Genomic DNA, 20,294 nt, shown 5'->3' on the forward strand with positions numbered 1-20,294 from the left:
TGGCCCTGTTGCCGAGTGGTTAAGTTCCCACGCTCCGCTGCAGGCGGCCCAGTGTTTCGTTGGTTTGAATCCTGGGTGTGGACATGGCACTGCTCATCAGACCACGCTGAGGCAGCGTCCCACATGCCACAACCAGAATGACCCACAACGAAGAATATACAACTGTGTACTGGAGGGCTTTGGGGAGAAAAAGGAAAAAAATAAAATCTTAAAAAAAAAAAAGATTGGAAACAGCTAAATGTTCAACAGTAAAGGATTGGTTAAATAAATTATAATGTCTTCGTATGTTGCAATATTATACAGCTGTAAAAAGAGAGTAAGGAATCTCCTTATGTATTTTACGGAAAGATCAACAAGATTCATTTTAACCAAAAAAGGCAAGGTACAGAACAATTTGCTACATTTGGATAAAAAAAGGAGAGGGGAAAATAACATATATCCATAGTAGCTTGTATATACAGAAGAGTTTTCTAGAAGGATAAACAAGAAACTACTAAAACAGAAGTCACCTGTTGGGGCACACAGGAATGGAACAGATGGGGAAAGGGGTGGGAGGGAGACTTTTTCTACATTTTTTTTTTTGTGTTTGAACAATATGGATGTCTTATTCATTACACCTCTGGGGTGTAGCCTTGAGTGTCATGGCCAACTCTCCCAACCCACTATCAGAGGAGCAGATGGACCATATTTCCCAGAAACCAGAAGAGGTGGCCCTGAGCCAGACTCTTCTGGCCAAAGCCATTGACTTCTCATCACCAGCTGGGCTTAGGATGGGGCCGAGGTGGTTTGTAGACAGAATGAGCCTAACCGGCCCCTTCTTAGAATTTGCCCCTAATTTTAATCTAGATTATTTTTTATTGTGGTAAAATAAACATAATATAAAATTTACCATTTTAACGATTTTTAAGTGTATAATTCAATGGCATTAAGTACAGTCACAGTGTTGTGCAACCATCACCACCATCCATCTCCAGAACTTTTTCATCATTCCAAACAGAAACTCTACCCATTAAACAATAATTTCCCGTTCCTCCCTCTCCCCAGTAGAAGAGCCCCCTATTCTACTTTCTGTCTCTATGAATTTGCCTGTTCTAGATACCTCATATGAGTGGAATCACACACTATTTGTCCTTTTGTGTCTGGCTTATTTCATTTAGCATAATTGTTGGAAGGTTCATCCACGTTGTAGCAGGTACTGGAATTTCATTCTTTTTTGCGCCTGAATAATATTCATTGTATGGATATACCACATTTTATTTATTCATTCATCTGTTGATGGATATTCGGGCTGTCTCCACTTTTTTGGCTCTTGTGGATGATGCTGCTATGAACATTGGTGTCCACATATCCGTTTGAGTCCCTGCTTTCAGTTCTTTTGGGAACATATTCCTGGGGGTGGAATTGTTCTAATTTTGGCTTTTAACCAACTGAGCTAACGAGAGCAACACTTCTCAAAGATTAAGGACTGGATGTTAAGACCCTTGACTGCAAGGAAAACCTGGAAGAAAGTTAAAATACAAACAATGTAAGACAGCCAAGTACCTTCTATGTGCAAATGTGACACAACCCAAATGGTGGTGAAACAGGACTGTGAGGCCACCAAGTAGCCACAGGCTTTAACATCTCTGCTTTGTTTTCACAAGCACTCCACAGTCGTGTTTGTATCTCATGTCAGTCTTCATCCTAGGGCTAGAAGGATCTCAAAGGATGCCTGCCTCCCCTCTCCACCCCCAGGGAAACACAGATGGGTCTGCAGCTTCTGCCTGCTCACAGGTAAACTGGAACCTGAGCCGTGCCTCTTAATATCACAGGGTTTTTTTGGGTTGTTGTTTTTTTTTGCCTTTTCTCCTGCAAACACCACTTGGATTTCTCCCGGGGAGGATTAAACCCTTCCCTGGTTCTCAGCATGTGGTTTAGGTGCAATTAACTCCACCTCCAGCTCCAAGGATGAATCATAATTGGCTTAAGACAGACTGTCCCAACCCCCAGACGTGGCGATTGGTTTAGAATGAATAGCTAACCCGAGCCAATCAGATGCAAGGAAATGTTTGCTGGGATTTCTGGGAAAGAAAAGCCCCTTGGGGCCGGCCCTGTGGCCTAGTGGTTAAGTTCCCACGCTTGCTGCAGGTGGCCCAGTGTTTCATGGTTCAAATCCTGGGCACGGACATGGCACCGCTCATTGAGCCACGCTGAGGCAGTGTCCCACATGCCACAACTAGAAGGACCCACAATGAAGAATATACAACTATGTACTGGGGGGCTTTGGGGAGAAAAAGGAAAAAAATAGAATCTTAAAAAAAAAAAAAAGCGCCTTTCTTTGGGGGAAGTATGCAAATAAGCAAGGATTTTGCCTCAGGAGTTGCTGGCAGCCATTTTGCAACCATGAGAGAGAGCATACCTGACATTAGAACCAATGCTGAGGATGATGAGAACGCAGCAGAGAGAAGTTGGGTCCTGGGCACATTGTTTGAGTCCATATCAAGCCCCACCTGAACTTAGCCCCCTCTCTCAACTGTTCAGTTATGCGAGCCATAAAATTACCTGTATTTTTTTTAAGCCAGTGTGAACTGGAGTTTCTGTTATTTGCAAGATAAAGTTGTGCCGCTAATTCAAGCCTCTGTAATCAAAGCTATAGATTCTCCAGTGAGAGGAAACGGTTACCTGTTTCTGTGACGTGTAACTAGATGTCCGGCAGGGGATACGGGCAGGAGAATGGGAGGCTGTAAGGAAGGAGTTTGTTATCTGCCCAGAAGGAGTCAGAGTCCCGGCTGAAGACCACTTTTTCCTGAGGGGAGACGCTGTGCCCCAAGTGATGGCATTAGGGCCATCCCTCTATGAATTGGAGAAGGTAGACTAGTTTGTCTCAGTCTGATCTCCCCCTACTATTTCCATTTCCTCTCTATAAAGTGAGGATGTTGGGTTTGGTGAGGTTCAAGGCTTATCCAGCTCCAGCATTCTACACATCCGCATTTCTGCAGAAAGAGCACGAGCTTTGGAACGTCACATACCTGCGGTCACATCCTGCCAGCATCAGCTGAGTAACCTCAATCAAGTTACTTAACCTCTCTGAGCCTCAGCTTCCTCAGCTATAAAATGCGCATATTGAATGTACCTTCCACACAGTGCTTTTTGTGAGGACTAAATGAAATGTCATCTATCAAGGTGATAGCACAATGCCTGGCATGTGACATATATCCTTTAAATGTCAGCTCTCCCTACCCCATCCCACCACCCTTCTCTGTAAATGTAGAACAAGGAGTTGGCCACCTCTGGCCAGTGGGCCAAGGCTGGCTCCTGCTTTTGTAAAGAAAACTTTATTGGAACACAACTGTGCTCTTTCATTTACTTATTCTCTATGGCTGCTTTCTAGCTACAAGAGGAGAGTTGAGTAGCCAGGAGAGAGACTGTGTGGCCCATGAAACCTGAAATATTTACTCTCTGGACCTTTACAGAGTAAGCTTGCTGACTCTTGATGTAGAACATAGGACCTGAACTGGTTTTAAGAATTTCAGTCGTGGGGCTGGCCCAGTGGTGTAGTGATTAAGTTCGTGCTCTCCACTTCAGTGGCCTGGGGTTTGCAGTTTTGGATCCTGGGCATGGACCTACACGCTGTTCATCAAGCCATGCTGTGGCAGCATCCCACATACAAAATAGAGGAAGATTGGCACAGATGTTAACTCGGGGACAATCTTCCTCAAGCAAAAAGAGGATGATTAGCAACAGATGTTAGCTCAGGGCCAATCTTCCTCACCAAAAAAAAAAAAAAAAAAAAATTCAATTGTTAGCAGGCAGGGGAAATTGAGAAGGTATGAAAGAACTTCTTGATGCCCTTTGAGTCTTTCATGCTGACTCTGGGGACTCGTGAGCCTTCATTCTGAGGGCAGTGACCAGTCCCTGAGGAGAATGCACCACAGCAGGAAAAAATCCCAGTGAAATAATGGAAAGCTGTCCAAGATTCAAACTCTCCCCAGCATTTGAGGAATGGGGCCAAAAGGAAGGATGTTTCTGTAGACATAACACACACACACATACACACACATACACAGACACACTGATTCAAGGAAATTATGAGTATTTTCTTTAAGTACAAAAAAAAGTAAATGTTGCATAGGTCTCAGGTTCTGTTCTGACGCAAAGAACACACCACTTCCTTTTGGGGCAGCATTTTCGGTGGGTGTGGGATCTGGAAGGGATTATTGATGCCCAGGTCATAAACATTAGTTGATCTTGGCGTGGTTGGACAGCCCTGGCGCTGATCATCTGGAGCTGAGTGTAGTGCCCCAAGCAGGCTACCTGACCGGCTGTCTGAAACTATTTACGGCTTTCTCTGCACGTGTAACTGTCTGAGCAAATGGCACACTCTCCCGATTTATCTGTTGCTTTTCTACGTGGTACAACCCACGTTGCCTCACTATGACTGCCTCTGCAGATTGAGTGCAGTTTGCTCTCCTCTGAGCTGCACGTTGGTCTTCACAGAAGACACCCTCACTGGTAGCTCGGCTCCCTCCTCAGACAACAGGAGCTACCCAGGCCACGGAACAATGTGTTGTTTTTCTTAGCAAGACACATCTTGTTGGGTAAGGTCAGGGGCCTCAGTTCTGGGCCCTGTCTGAGTGACAAGATACCTCTCGGCAATTTGCTTGCTTGTTTTGGGGGGTTCTCTTAGCCTCTGCTTTGTGAGAGAAGCTCGCCTCTGTGTATCCCATTTTGTTCCCAGAACTTGGGGCTGGAGATCGCTCCCCATGATGAGAACACAACTCTTGGGAAAACAACTTTTCTTCTCCAGAGTTGCTACCTAGGCATTCTACAGTCTGACAACCTTGCTCACCTCCAGAGCCTGGACATTTGGGTAAGGATTTGACTTTAGGATGCCCGCCGTAAGTTCCCACTTTACTTTTCCCAGGGCATCTATTTTTTACTTTTTTTTTTTTAGGAAGATTAGCCCTGAGCTAATATCTGCTGCCAATCCTCCTCTTTTTGCTGAGGAAGACTGGCCCTGAGCTAACATCTGTGCCCATCTTCCTCTACTTTTATATGTGGGACGTCTGCCACAGCTTGGCTTGCCAAGTGGTGCAATGTCCGCATACTGGGGCATCTTTTCAAATAACCACTTAGAGTTGAGCCCAAGAAAAGTTAGTGACCTCTGCGCCCACCACCTTATAGGTAGTAGGTGCTTGCTCCCGAGGGCTCTGTCTCCTGCCTCCTCCTGATCTGGGATGGAGGACTGCCCTTCCCCTCTCAGGCTCATTGTGCCCCATTGCTTCTGGGATCTGTAAGTAAGAAGTCTTGCGACTCTGTTTCCTTTGTGTGGGTGTATTGAAACTGCGCCTTCAATCAAAAGGACCCCGGGGTTTCATTTCCCCAAAGCGGGAGCTCAGACGCTGGAGGAGCTCCCTGCCTCCCCTGTGTGTGGCTTGTGCCTCCTCACTCAGCATATTCTTGATTCAATAGGTCAGCTCCAGCTTCCCAGCACAGTCCTCCACCCCATCACCTCCACCCCACTAGAGAAGTGGCTTTGCTTAACTTGTTCTTTCTCCTTCTTTCTTTTCCTTTCTTTTTCTCTCTCCTAGACACAAATAAACTGATCATGAACTGACCAGTCTGTTTTTCATGTGTTAACTCTTTTCATCCTTATCACTATCTTATAAAGTTGGCAATACCATGATCCTTATTTTACAGATGAGGAAACTGAGGCACAGGTGGTTACATGACTTGTCCAAGGCCACACAGCTAGTAAGGGGCAAGGGTGACAGTCAAGCCCAGGATCTCTGGGTCATAACCACTGTGCTTTTCTGCTTCTCTAGACACACACACACACACACACACACACATATGCTCCTGATCCCCAGGGATCTGGACCCGGCCACTAGAAGCAGGGCATGCCCTGGCTTCCCGGGTCGGGTGAATTGCCTGTCCTGGACTTCACAGTGCCCTTTCCTGCTGGGCTCTGCCCCTGCCCAGGGCTGCCCAAGCTGCCTGATGGCAAGTCTCGCCCTCTTGTGATGATCACACAGCCTGCATTGCCCTAACCTCAGCTCCTCCAGGATCTGGGCAGGGCCACTTTAACTCCTCAGCTACCCTTTGGCACCTCCTGTGATGAGGAGCCGGTGAGCTCCTTAGGTGTAGTCCTCTGTGACACCAGAGAGAGACTCGCTGGTACAGACTGGGACACCTACCACCAGTCCTGACCCCAGGGACCCAGATGAGAGAAAAGGGATGGTAATAAGGGAGCAACATTCTCTCTTCTAGCCTAGGAACTCTGAGTGCACAAAGATGGAAGCGCTTACAAACCTTGCCTTCAAACCTGGAAGGGATTTCAAATCATTTTCTCCAACTTCCCCATTTTACGGATGAGAAAACTGAGGGCTAGAGTGGCAACGTGGTTTCCCCAAGACAGCCTTCTGGATCCCAGCAGTGCTGCCAATCCTGTCCCAGGTTCCCCTCCACATCAAATGGTGAAAAGTACATTATTGTTACTGCGCGGCTGCCTCTGGCATCAAACCATGGCAGGTATCTGATCTGGCTTTCCTGGGGACATGGTCTCTCTTAGGAAAGACATGTTGACATGGGGCCATGACCGCCATCTCTCATTCCATCTCCGTCGCAGAATGCCAAAGCCCCTCGGGCAGTGGTTCCCAGAGCTTGGCGCTCACGCCACACGTGGGTAGTGCATGAGATGATGTCAGGTGGTAAAAATTCACTTTTTAATTTTAGGAGTAATAGATTTATGTCAATGTGCCCTAGGGAAGTGTACAAGTAGACACCAAATCTACGAATGTTTATTATGCTTGTATATGACTGCTGAGGAGGGGGCTCAGTAACTAATAATACATATAGTAAATAATAGCACGGGGGATTTGTTAATTGGGAAAAAATATACTACACAGAGGACTGAAGTTTGGGAAACGCTATTCTAAAGAATACCAACAATTTGTTGAAAGAGGCTTAAACCAGGGACTTGCCGGTAACGAAAAGACACACCCTCAGCCTCATTAATTACCAAAGGAATGCAGAATAAAACTAGAATGAGATACAATTTTTCACCTTTCAGATTGGTAAAGGTTATAAAGTTTGTTCTCACCTCGGCAGCACGCATGCTAAATTGAGAACGACACAGAGAGGATTAGCACGGTCCCTGGGCCCAGATGACATGCAAATGAATGACAAATCCCGTGAGGCTGTCGTGTGAGTAATCAAGTTAGCGTTATTGAAAACAGGGGCTCTTTTTTGAGGAGGAAGGAGAAGGAGAAAGTGAAATCTTTGAGAGTAAGTAAAAATTCTCTTTCTGAATATTAATGCAAAAATTCACTATAAACTCATGACATACTTTAAATATATATATTTCCTAGCTTTTTCCATTGAAAGGACTTATAAACGATGATCAACCCAATAGAAATAAACACCTCTAATACCCTGACTGAGGTCTCCAAATGCCATTTCCCACTAAAAGGAACCAGGGCTCATTGGAGAAACGGCTGATTTTGTCTCTGGGGCAGGAAATATATAAGATAAGCCTGGAACACTTTGTCAAACTAGAAAGCAATGAAGCTGTCAAAGACCGCTAGTGTGATGTCACCAAATAGCTGACATGGGGAAGTTTCTCTTTATGGACATTTTCCAGCTACTAAATGAAGAAGGAATGAGGGCATACCACCATTTGCAATCCTCTTCAATGGCGGCGAACATCACAAGAAGGGACATGACTAGACGCGAAGGCGCAATGTGCCTTCTGAGGGAAGAACACAACTCTGCCTACGAAGCGGTCTTACCCCTCCCCATAGGAGACTCTAGATCTAACTACCAAGTCACTGGAGGGACGGGTTAAAAGATACCACGAGGTTACAATCAGCAAAACACAGACTGTGAGAAACTCTACAGGACAAACCATCTAATTTCTTCAACAAATGGACTACAAGGACAAACGAAGGTGGAGGTTGGGGGAGACATGGAAGGAAAACTATACATTAAAAAAGGCTTAGAGACTATAATCTATGGAATTCTTTTGAATCGTGATTCAAACAAACTACTAATAAAATTACGAGACAATTGGGAAATTGAAGACTGATATTTGATGATATTAAGGAACTATTGTTCATTGATTGAGTTGTCATCATGGGGTTGGGATTATGTTTTTAAAAATTCCTTTATTAGAAGCACATAATAACCCTGTATTATGTATTTATTAATATTATTAATTTATTATTATTATAAATCCTTTATTAGAAATAAAAGGATTTTTAAAATCCTTTATTAGAAATTCCTTTATTAAAACCTGAAATAGTTAGGGGCCGGCTCCATGGCTGAGTGGTTAAGTTTGCGCACTCTGCTGCGGCAGCCCAGGGTTCGGATCCTGGGCATGGACACGGCACTGCTTGTCAGGCCACGTTGAGGTGGCGTCCCACATCCCACAGCTAGAAGGACATGCAACTAAGACATACAACTGTGTACAGGCGGGGTTTGGGGAGATAAAAGCAGAAAAAAAAAAAAAAAGATTGGCAACAGTTGTTAGCCCAGGTGCCAATCTTTGGGAAAAAAAAAAAAGGAAGATTGGCAACAGTTGTTAACCTAGGTGCCAATCTTTAAAAAAAAAAAAAAAACTGAAATATTTACACATGAAATGTCTTCCGTCTGGGATTCCCTTCACGATACTCCAGTGGAGGTGGGGCAGAAGGTGGGAGTATAGATGAAACAAGGTTGGCCATGAATGAGTTCAAGCTGGGTGATGAGCACATGAAGTCCTTAAAATTTTCCCCTTTCTTTTGTATGTGAAATTTTCCACAACAAAATTTTTTAAGAGTTTAAACATCCAGTTTTAGCAAGGGTTTAGAGAAATGGTTTCTCTCATACACTTTTTGTAAATTGAGGTAATATTATGACATTCTACATGCTTCAAGTGAACAACGTCATAATTCAACATCTATACACACTATAGCACGCTTGCCATCAAAAGTCTAGTTTCCATCCATCACCATACAATTGACCCTATTTACCCATTTTACCCATCCTCCAACCCTGTTCCCCTCTGGTAACTACTAATCTGTTGTCTGTATCTATGAGTTAGTTTTTGTTTTGTTTTGTTTGTTTCGTTTTTTATATTCCAGTTATGAGTGAAATCGTACAGTATTTGTCTTTCTCTATCTAACTTATTTCAGTTAGCATAATACCCTCAAGGTCCATCCATGTTGTCACAAATGGCAAGATGAAATCTTTTTTTATGGCTATTATTCCATTGCGTATACAATCATGTGCCACATAAGGAGGTTTCGGCCAACAAAGGACCACATATACAATGGTGGTCCTATAAGATTAGTACCACATAGCTTAGGCGTATAGTAGGTTATATCGTCTAGGTTTGTGTAAGTACACTGTGCGATGTTTGCACAAGGGAAAAATCACCTAACAGACACATTTCTCAGAACATGTCCCCATTGTTAAGTGACCCATGACTGTATACACCACATCTTCTTTATCCTTTCATCCATTGATGGGCACTTAGGTTGTTTCTGTATCTTGGCTATTGTAAATAAAGCTGCAATGAACGGAAGCGTGCGCATATCTTTTTGAATTGGTATTTTTGAATTCTTTGGATAAATACCCAGAAGTAGAATAGTCGGATATTAAGGGAATTCTATTCTCAATTTTTGATGAATCTCCAGTCTGTCTTCCCTAGTGGCTGCACCAGTTTACATTCCCACCAACAGGGTACGATGGTTCTCTTTTCTCCACATCCTCTCCAACACCTGTTGTTTCTTTGATAATAGCCGCTCTAACAGGTGTGAGGTGATATGTAATTGTGGTTTTGATTGGCATTTCCCTAATAATTAGTGATGTTGAATATCTTTTCATATACCTGTTGGCCATCTGTATGTCTTCTTTGGAAAAATGTCTATTTAGGTCTTCTGCCCAGTTTTTAATTGGGTTGTTTGTTTTTTGTTTTTCCAGGAAGGAAGATTGACCCTGAGCTAATATCTGTTGCCAATCTTCCTCTTTTTGCTTGAGGAAGATGGTCCCCAAGCTAACCTCTGTGCCAATCTTCCTCTACTTTGTATATGGGATGCTGCCACAGCGTGGCTCGATGAGTGGTGTGCAGGTCTGCACCCAAGATCTGAACCAGTGAGCCCTGGACTGCAGAGGCAGATCACACAAACCCAACCACTACACCACCAGGCAGGCCCCTGGGTTGTTTTTTTATTTGTTGTTGAGTCGTATGAGTTCTTTACATATTTTGGATATTAACCCCTTATTGTATATCCGGTTTGCAAATATCCTCTCCCATTCAGTAGGTTGCCTTTTCATTTTGTTGATAGTTTCCTTTGCTGTGCAGAAGCTTTTTAGTTTGATGTAGTCCCATTTGTTTATTTTTGCTTTTATTTCCATTGCCATTGGAGCCAAATCCACAAAAACATCACTAAGCCTGATGTCAAGGAGCTTCTCCCCTATGTTTTCTTCTATGTATTTTACAGTTCCAGGTCTCACAAACACAAAGAAAAAAGCACATTTTTTTCACTTCTATTGACCAAATTTTGGAATAATTTGAGCATCAAGAAAACTAATGTAATAACTGATTCCAGCAAGAATCATTAATAGAGGCTAAAGCCATTGGATAAAGGTTGTCAGAGAATTCAGTACATATATGGAACTCAAAAATCACCCTACAGAGTACTTCTTATGACAAAACAGAAAAGGCACCCAGCTTACAACTGGTGGACACTACCTGAACCAAGTGATCAAACTTAACATGAGTATAATGAGAAAACGTCGTATGTGCCTCCTGATGTGGGGCGGTGGGAAGCATACACCATCACCTGCCAGAAACGCTTAACCCGAATCTAATCACGAAGAAACAATAAGGCAAACCCAGACAAGGCACGGTGTTCTATGTGATGACTGGCCTGGAATTTTCCAAAATGGCAACGCCGTGGAAGAAAGAAAGAAAGAGAGAGAGAGAGAAGGAAAGGAAGGAAGAAAAAAAGAAAGAAAGAGAGGGAAGGAGGAAGGAAAGGAGACTACTCCAGGTTGAAGGAGAATAAAGGGACAGGACAACAAATGCTATGTGTGATGTGAACTTTGTTCACATTTTTTAATACAATATACAAAATCAGTTGTGTTTCTGTATACTAGTAATGAAATGAAATTAAGAAAATAATCCCATTTACAACAGTATCATAAAGAATAAAATACTTAGGAATAAACTTAACCAAGGAGGCGAAAGATCTATACACGGAAAACTATAAAACGTTGCTGAAAAAAATTAAAGATACAAATAAATGGAAAGACATCCTATGCTCATGGATTGAAAGACTTAATATTGTTTAAATGTCCATACTACACAAAGCGATCTACAGATTCAATGCAATCCCTGTCAAAATCCCAATGGCATTTTTCACAAAAATAGAAAAAACTACCCTAAAATTCACATGGAATCTTAAGGGAACCAAAATTTCCAAAATAATTTTGAAAAAGAACAAAGCTGAAGGCCTCACATTTCTTGATTTCAAAACATATTGCAGGGGCACGGCCCAGTATCGAAGTGGTTAAGTTCTCACGTTCTGCTTCGGCAGCCCAGGGTTTGCCGGTTCGGATCCCAAGTGTGGACATGGCATCGCTTGGCAAGCCATGCTGTGGCAGGTGTCCCACATATAAAGTAGAGGAAGATGGGCACAGATGTTAGCTCAGGGCCGGTCTTCCCCAGCAAAAAGAGGAGGATTGGCAGCAGATGTTAGCTCAGGGCTAATCTTCCTCAATAAAAAAAAAAAAAAATGTTGCAAACCACAGTAACAAAAACAGTATGGCACTGACATAAAAATAGACACATAGACCAACAGAACAGAGTTAAGAGCCCAGTCATAAATCCTTGCATGTATGGTCAATTAGTGTTTGATGAGGGAGCCAAGAATACTCTGTGGGGAAAGGATAGCCTCTTTAATAGACAGCATTGGGAACACTGGATCATCACATGCAGGAGAATGAAATTGGGCCCCTATCTTACATCACTCACAAAATCAAATGGATTAAAGCTTAAAAATAAGCCCTGGAACCATAAAACTAGAAGAATACATAAGGATAAGGCTCCTTGACATTGGTCTTGACAGCAGTTTTTTGAATATGATATAAAAGCACAAGCAACAGAAGCAAAATAAGTAAATGGCACTACATCAACCTAAAAAGCTTTTGCATAGCAAAAGAAGCAAGCAACAAAATGAAAAGGCAACCTACAGAATGGGAGAAAATATTTGCAAACCATATAACTGATAAGGGGTTAATATCTGAAATACACAAGGAACTCATACAACTCAGTAGCAAAAAAACGTATAATCTGATCAAAAAGTAGACAAAGGACCTGAAGAGATATTTTTCCAAAGAAGATATTCAAATGGCCAATAGGTAAATTAAAAGGTGTTCAACATCATTAAGTATCAGGGAAATGCAAATCAAAACCACAATGAGATATCACCTCACACCTGTTAGGATGTCTGTTACCAAAAAGACAAGAGCCAACAAGTGTTGGTTAGAATGTGGAGAAAAGGAATCCCTGGTGCCTTAGCGATGAGAATGGAAGTTGGTGCAGCCACTATGGAAAAAAAGGATGAATGTTTCCTAAAAAAATAAAAAATAGAGTTACCATGTGATCCAGCAATCCCACTTCTGGGTATATATCCAAAGGAAATGAAACCACTGTCTTGAAGAAATATCTGCACCCCCTATATTCATTGCAGCATTATTCACAATAGCCAAGATATGGAAACAACCTAAGTGTCCATCTATGGATGAATGAATAGAGAAAATGTGGTGTGTATATATATATATATGTATACAAGGAAATGTTATTCAGCCATGAGAAAGAAGGAAATCCTGCCATTTTGCTATGGATGGATCTTGAGGGCATTATGCTAAGTGAAATAAGGCAGACAGAGAAAGACAAATACTATATGATCTCACTTATATGTGGAATCTAAAAAAGCCAAACTCATAGAAACAGAGAGTAGAATGGTGGTTGCCAGGGGCTTGGGAATGGAGGAAATGGGAAGATGTTGGTCAACGGGTACAAATTTCCAGTGATAAGCTGAATAAGTTCTGGGATCTAATTGTACAGCATGGTTGCTATAGTTAACAATACCGTGCTACATACTTGAAAAGTGCTAAGAAATTAAATCTTAAATGCTCTTACCATGAAAAAAAAGGTAATTATGTGAGATGACGGAGGTATCAAGTAACCTTATTGTGGTAATCATTTCGCAATGTATACATGTATCAAATGATCGTGTCGTACACGTTAAATGTACACAATGTTGTAAGTCAATAAAGCCAGTGGAAAAAAAGAATGAAATTGGACCTGTAACTCACACCATATACAAAAATTAACTCAAAATGGATCAAAGACCTAAATACAAGAACTAAAACTATAAAATTGTTAGAAGAAAACATGAGGGTAAATCTTCATGATCTTGGGTTAGGCAATGGTTTCTTAGATATGACACCAAAAGCACAAGCAACCGAAGGAAAAATAGATAAACTGGACTCCATGAAAATTTTAAATTTCTGAGCATCAAAGAACACTATCAAGAAAGTGAAAAGACTACCTATAGGATGTGAAAAAATATTTACAAATCGTGTATCTGACAATGGTCTAGTATCCAGAGTGTATAAAGAATTCTTACAACTCAATAATAAAAAGACAAATAACTCAACTAAAAAATGAGCAAAGGATTTGAATAGATGTTTTTCAATGGCCGGCAAACACACGAAGATATACAAATGGCCAAGAAACACTTGAAAAGATGTTCAATATCATTAATCATTAGGAAAACAAAAATAAATCGAAGCAACAATGAGATAATTCTTCATGTCCACTAGAATGGCTATGATTTTTTTTTAAAAAAGGAAAATAATAAGAATTGGTGAGAATATGGAATAATTTGGAACACTCATACATTCCTGGTGGGAATGTAAAATGGGGCAGCCCCTTCAGGAAACTGGGAGTTCCTCAATAAGTTAAACAGTTACATATGATCCACGTCTAGATTGAAAACATATGTCCACACAAAAACTTGTACATGAATGTTCATAACAGCGTTATTCCATAATAGCTAAAAAATGGAAAGAACCCAAACGGCCATCAACTGATGAACGGATAAACAAAATGTAGTATAGCCACACAATGGAATATTATTCAGCTGTACAAAGGAATGAAGTACTGATACACGCTACAACGTGAATAAATCTAGGAAACATTATGTTAGATGAAAGAAGTCAGACACAAAGGCCCACATCTTGTGTAATTCAATTTACGTGAAAGGTCCAGAAGTGGCAAATCCATAGAGACAGGAAGTAGATTAATGGTTGCCCAGGGCTAGTGGCATCGGGGGAGTCGCTGCTAATGGGTACAGGATTTCTTTGTGGGGTGATGAAAGTATTCTGGAATTAAATAATAATGGTGCTGGTTATAAAAGCGAGTAAATATACTAAACTCACTGAACTACACACTTTAAAATGGCAAGATTTATGGTGTATGAATTGTATCTGAATAAAAAAACAAAATAAAAACATGAAAACCCCTAACGAATCTACAATAAAGATACTAGAACTAATCAGTAAGTTCAGCAAGGTCTCAGGATACCAGATCAATATATAAAAACCAATTGTAATTTCATATACTAGCAATGAACAATTAAAAAATGAAATTAAAACCAATTTCAGGGGCCGGCTCCGTGGTCGAGTGGTTAAGTTCGTGTGCTCCGCTGCAGCGGCCCAGGGTTCGGATCCTGGGTACGGACATGGCACCGCTCGTCAGGTCACGTTGAGGCGGCGTCCCACGTGCCACAACTAGAAGGACCCACAACTAAGATATACAACTATGTGCGGGGGGGTTTGGGGAGATAAAGCAGAAAAAAAAAAAAAAAGATTGGCAACAGTTTTTAGCTCAGGTGCCAATCTTTAAAAAAAAAAAATTTCATTTACAATAGAATCAAGAAAAATAAAACAGTTAGGAATTGAGCAAAAGATGTGCAAACCTACCCACCGAAACTTGAAACATTGCTAAGGGAACTTAAAAAAGACCTTAATGAATGAGGAAATATACCATGTTCACAGCTGGGAAGAGTTACTATTGTTAAGATGGCAATTCTCTCCAAATTAATCTACACATGCAATGAAATCCCAAGCAAAATCCAAACAGACTTTTCTGAAAGATTGACAGGCTGATTTCAAAATTTATATCAAAAGGCAAAGGACCTAGAAATAGCCAAAACAATTTTTTAAAAGAAGGACTGTTGGAAGACTTACACTACTAGAAAACTACGGTAACCAAGACAGTGTGGTATTGTCGTGAGGATAGATGTGTACACTAACGGAACAGAACGGGCTCTAGAAATAGATCCACACTTACACGGTCAATTGACTTTTTACAAAGCTGCCAAAGTAATTTGTTGGGGGAAAAGAGTCTTTTAACTGAATAGCGCTATAACAACTGGATATTCACATGGAAAAAAATAGCCTTTACCCTTATGCTAAATCCTACCCCCAAATTAAGTAAAAGTGGATTAGAGACTGAAATATAAGACCTAAAACTATTAAAATTCTAGAAGAAAACATAGGAGACATCTTTATGACATTGGATTAAGCAAAGATTTCTTAAACAAGACAAAAAGTGCAAACTATTAAAAAATCAATAAAATGTACTTCATCAAAATAAAAAACATTCAGTGTTCAAAAGTCACAGATGAGAAAACGAAAAAGCAGGCTACAAACTAGGGGAAAAATGTTTGCAAAACACATATCTGACAAAAGGCTTGAATAAAGAGTATAAAGAGGGGCCAGCCTGGTGGCACAGTGGTCAAGTTTGAGCATTCCACTTCGGCGGCCTGGGGTTTGCTGGTTCGGATCCCAGGTGTGGACCTACACACTGCTTGTCAAGCCATGCTGTGGCAGGCATCCTACATATAAAGTAGAGGAAGATGGTTATGGATGTTAGCTCAGGGCCAGTCTTCCTCAGCAAAAAGAGGAGGATTGGTGGCAGATGTTAGCTCAGGGGTAATCTTCCTCAAAAAAAAAAAAAAAAAAGAAAACTATATAAAGAACGATTACAACTTAATTACAAGAAGACAAACATCCAATAAAAAATGAAAAAAAGATTTGTACAGACAGTTCACAAAGAAGATATACAAATAGCCAATAATCACATGAAAAGATGCTATACATCACTAATCATCAGGGAAATGCAAATTAAAACCATGATGAAATACCATTACACATCTTCTAAATTGGCTAAAATGAAAAGATTGACAACATTAAGTGTTGATGAGGGTGTACAGCAACAGAACTCTCATGCATTGCTGGTGGTAATGGAGAAAAGTACGGCCACTTCAGAAAACACTGTGTAGCAGTATCTTATAAAATTAAATATGTAGTTGTCTTATAACCCAACAATCCATTCCTATACATATCTTTGACAGAAATGAAAACATGTCCACACAAAGACAACCCAAATGTCCATCAACTGGAGAATGGATAAACAAATGAGGGTGTGTTCATAGTATGGAATACTATTCAGCAATAAAAAGAAAGGAATTATGTAACCTTTACCAACTCTCTTAATCTCATCAAACCATAATTGATTTTCTGCAAGATGGTGATAATAGGTCTCTCACAGCACTATGATGAAGGTTGAATGCGATAAAGTACATTAAAATGACTATTCTTGACCCTGGTGGGAGGGGGAGGTAAGGAAAGAAATAAATATGCATAATATAGATGAAGCTCAAAAACATTATGCTAAGTTTCAGCATTCAAACACCAAAGACTACATTCATTCATAGAAAATTCTAGAAAAAGCAAAACTGTAGTGATGGCAATTATAGAAAACTATGGTTGCTTGGGACTGGGAGTCAGGAAAAGGGAATGACTGCAAGAGGGCAGGAGAGAATGTTTTAAGGTGATGGAGTTGTTCCATATCTTGTTTATTGCGGTGATTACACGACTGCTTGCAATCACCCAAGTTTATCAGACTGCATACTTAAAATAAATAAATTTATTGTATTATGCCTCAATAAACCTAAAAAATAAATAAATAAAATGCTGATGGGGGGTTCCATTCCTGAGATTCTGAATGAATTGGCATTGGAGGAAGCCCAAGATTGCCTAGTCTTTTTCTTTTTTTTTGAGGAAGATCAGCCCTTAGCTAACATCGGCAGCCAATCCTCCTCTTTTTGCTGAGGAAGACTGGCCCTGAGCTAACATCCATGCCCATCTTCCTCTACTTTATATGTGGGACGCCTACCACAGCATGGCTTGATGAGCCGCACCATGTCTGCACCCAGGATCCAAACCGGCGAACCCCAGGCCGCCCAAACGGAATGTGCAAACTTAACCACTGCATGCCACCTGGCTGGCTCCCTGGCTAGTCTTAATAGCTATCCCAGGTTATTCTAATCTGTAGTGAGGAGAACTCCTCCATTAGAGGAGGCTTGCCCGGTGGAGAAGGTACTCAAAGGGAGGGGCCGTTGCAGATCCCACGCCAGCTCACTCCTCCCCAGGTTACCCTCCTCCTGGCTGCACTCTGCTTCCATTCTCCTCTCTAGTCCAAATCCCCAGCCCTTTCATACTAACCTCAGATAGCCCCAGAGAAAGTGAGGGAGAGGACAGTTCACACTGAGGTGTGAATGACTGATAGCCAAGTTTTATATTTCCATAGAGGCTGCTTGTTAATCTAAAGGAGTATTTTAAAAAGTGGAGCTCTGGGCAGCATGACTTTCAGAGGTGTCTTTCCACTCTTTCTTTGGGTAAGAGTGGTCCAGCTTTAAGGCAGCATGAGGTAGAGGTAAAAAAAAGTCCAGGTGAAGTCCTAATCATTCATTCATTCATCAGTCATTCATTCAGCAGACACGTATGAAGCACTGACTCTGTTAGGGTCTGTGGCAGCTGAAGGAATGAGAGGTGCAAGCTGGCCAGAGCCAGGATTTCTTCAAGGAGCCATGGAATTAATTGTAGTGTGATATGACTGGTGCTGGAACCAAGGTGAATCCCTTTGTAGAGAAGCATGCCTAACTGGACCCAGGGCCAAAAGTCATAGGTGAGCTGGGCTTTGACAAACGAAAAAGGATCTCGTGGCACATCAGAATTGGCCACCCCAAAATCTGTCTCTTTGGCATGAGGATTATTTGGCACTGGTTACTTTTAAAAACTACAGAAATGGGAGAAGCTCTGAAAAGTAGAATTTACCCTTTGTTAGAGACATTTACATTGGTAGGGGAAATCTCCATCTGTAAAGCTGTCTCTCTCAGTACCAGGAAGAAGGGGGGATGACCTTATCTCTAGAAACTCTTATCAACGCAGAAAGCAAGGACTTAAATCTGCATAATAACCTTATTCTCATTTACTGTACTTTTCTGGTAATCTCCTGTAACTGACTCCCCCCACCCCCAACATCCTCCTTTGTCTGTAGCTGAGGATGGTATTTAAGATGAGAACCTCTGCCATTTTGACAAGGTACTCAGTTTTCCTGAGTCCCTCCTATGTATACACGTTATAAAGCTTTGTTTGATTTTCTCCTGTTATTCTGTCTCATGTCAATTTAATTCGTAGCCCAGCCAGAAGGACCCACTGGGTAGAGGAAATGTTCTTCCTCCCCCGCAACCTCACCAGGTAAAGGAGGAAGCAGCACGATGAAGGAAGTCATGAGAGACTAAGGAGTCACCAGGGGATGGTGAAGTGCCTTGTGCGGCTGTGTCAGCGAGGGCATGGGGAGGCTGGAGGGTGTCTTCGTGGGGGAACCAGAGAGGAAAGCAGGGATGGACACAAGGACCTGATGCAAGTGCTTTAGCCGGGAGATTATCCCAGGAAGCAGGAGTGAAGGAGAGGGAGACGGACAACAAGGGAAAGCCAATAAATAGCTTGTTATGGATTGGCGATCACTGTGAACAACTGGGGCTCTTCCTGTTGGAGACCACTGAGCAACCACAGAGAGCACACCTCAGAAATGCCCTCCGAAGACAGGAGCCTGGGGCACTTACTAACCAGCTCGCGTTTCCACTGGTTATGGGGTGCCCATGGAAGCTTCCATCTGGGATGCCCTTGAGAGCTTTGTGACTTTGAGAAAAACCCTAGGACAGAAAAGTGGAGAGTAGTAGGGGTGTGCTTGAGGCGAGACCCCTGCAGCCCATGGGAACTGTCCAATGCAGCTGCAGCTGCAGCAGAAATCCGAGATGGACCAAAGGGAGGTGTCATGGGACACAAAAGGCATCTGCTCAGAGGGTCACTCAGATTAAGGCGCTGAATGGGTGCAGCAGGCGGAAGAAATTCAGGAAACGGGGTTGAACAAGTAGGCTGGGGTCAGAGGATCCATTGTGAAGTGTCATACATGCTGGGTTACAAAGTTTAAACTTTATTTGCCAGGCCCTGGCACCTAGTAGGTGCTCAACAAATATTTATTGAATGAATGAATGCTAATGACAGATGCACCTGAGCCAAGCGCTTGCAAAGCTGGGCTTTAACACCCAGCAGATTAGCTATGTGACCTCTAACCTCTTTGATCTTTCATTTCTCTCTCTCTCTCTCTCTCTCTCTGAAGTAGCAACAATAATACCTTCTTTACACAGGGTTGTTGTGAGGAATTAGACGAGATCAAAACTGTATGGCGACTAGAAGTGTGGACTCAATAACTGTCAGCCACTCTGCCCCTGCCCCTGTGATGACCCAAAGCCAAGTAATAAAGCTGAACTATCCACCAGCTGGAGACAATGAAGTTTGCTCTTGGGATCTGTTCACAGAAGACGTATGCTGGCATTTCCAGCTATATTGGTCCTCATGGAAAAAATTAGTGGTATTGGTAACAACTTCCTGGGACCAAAGGGAATCATATTGCTGCTTTAATTAAAGGACAGAGCTGAAACTATGCTCCCAGGGAACTTACAAATTCAGAAATTGATACTTATAGTAACTCATAGGGTTTTTTTTTTCCCTTTGTGCTTTTCAATATACGTATTGAAACATCTTTCAATCAATATGCTGTTGACTATGGCCATCCATCCCTGCTCTGCCACATTTCTCTCTCCTGAAATCTTAACAGAGGCCAAGGTGCTTGTGGACTCCTCTGGATGGAATACCCCTGTACGGGCTGTTTGTAGGCATTGAGAGCTCCTCAGTCCTTCCCAGTGGACAAAGGAGACTGGCAGCCTCTGGGAGGTAGGGACAAAGTATGATGCTAAGGTGGGAGAGAAAACTGACAAGGAACCAGGTGAAGGATTGAGAAATCAGACAAACTGGGAAATATGCAAATAATGTGTTTTAAAACATATCCA

The 20,294-nt window shown here is 42.0% G+C and overlaps 1 non-coding gene across 1 annotated transcript; it reads left to right on the forward strand.

Moving 5' to 3' along the window:
• The first annotated feature begins 7,073 nt into the window (after positions 1 to 7,073).
• LOC111775832 (U6 spliceosomal RNA) lies at positions 7,074 to 7,180 on the forward strand. The gene has a single exon (XR_002811811.1). It is a non-coding gene; the product is annotated as a U6 spliceosomal RNA (small nuclear RNA).
• Positions 7,181 to 20,294: the final 13,114 nt, after the last annotated feature.

The sequence above is a fragment of the Equus caballus genome, chromosome 11 (assembly GCF_041296265.1).
Source record: "Equus caballus isolate H_3958 breed thoroughbred chromosome 11, TB-T2T, whole genome shotgun sequence".
NCBI classification, from domain to species: Eukaryota; Metazoa; Chordata; class Mammalia; order Perissodactyla; family Equidae; genus Equus; species Equus caballus.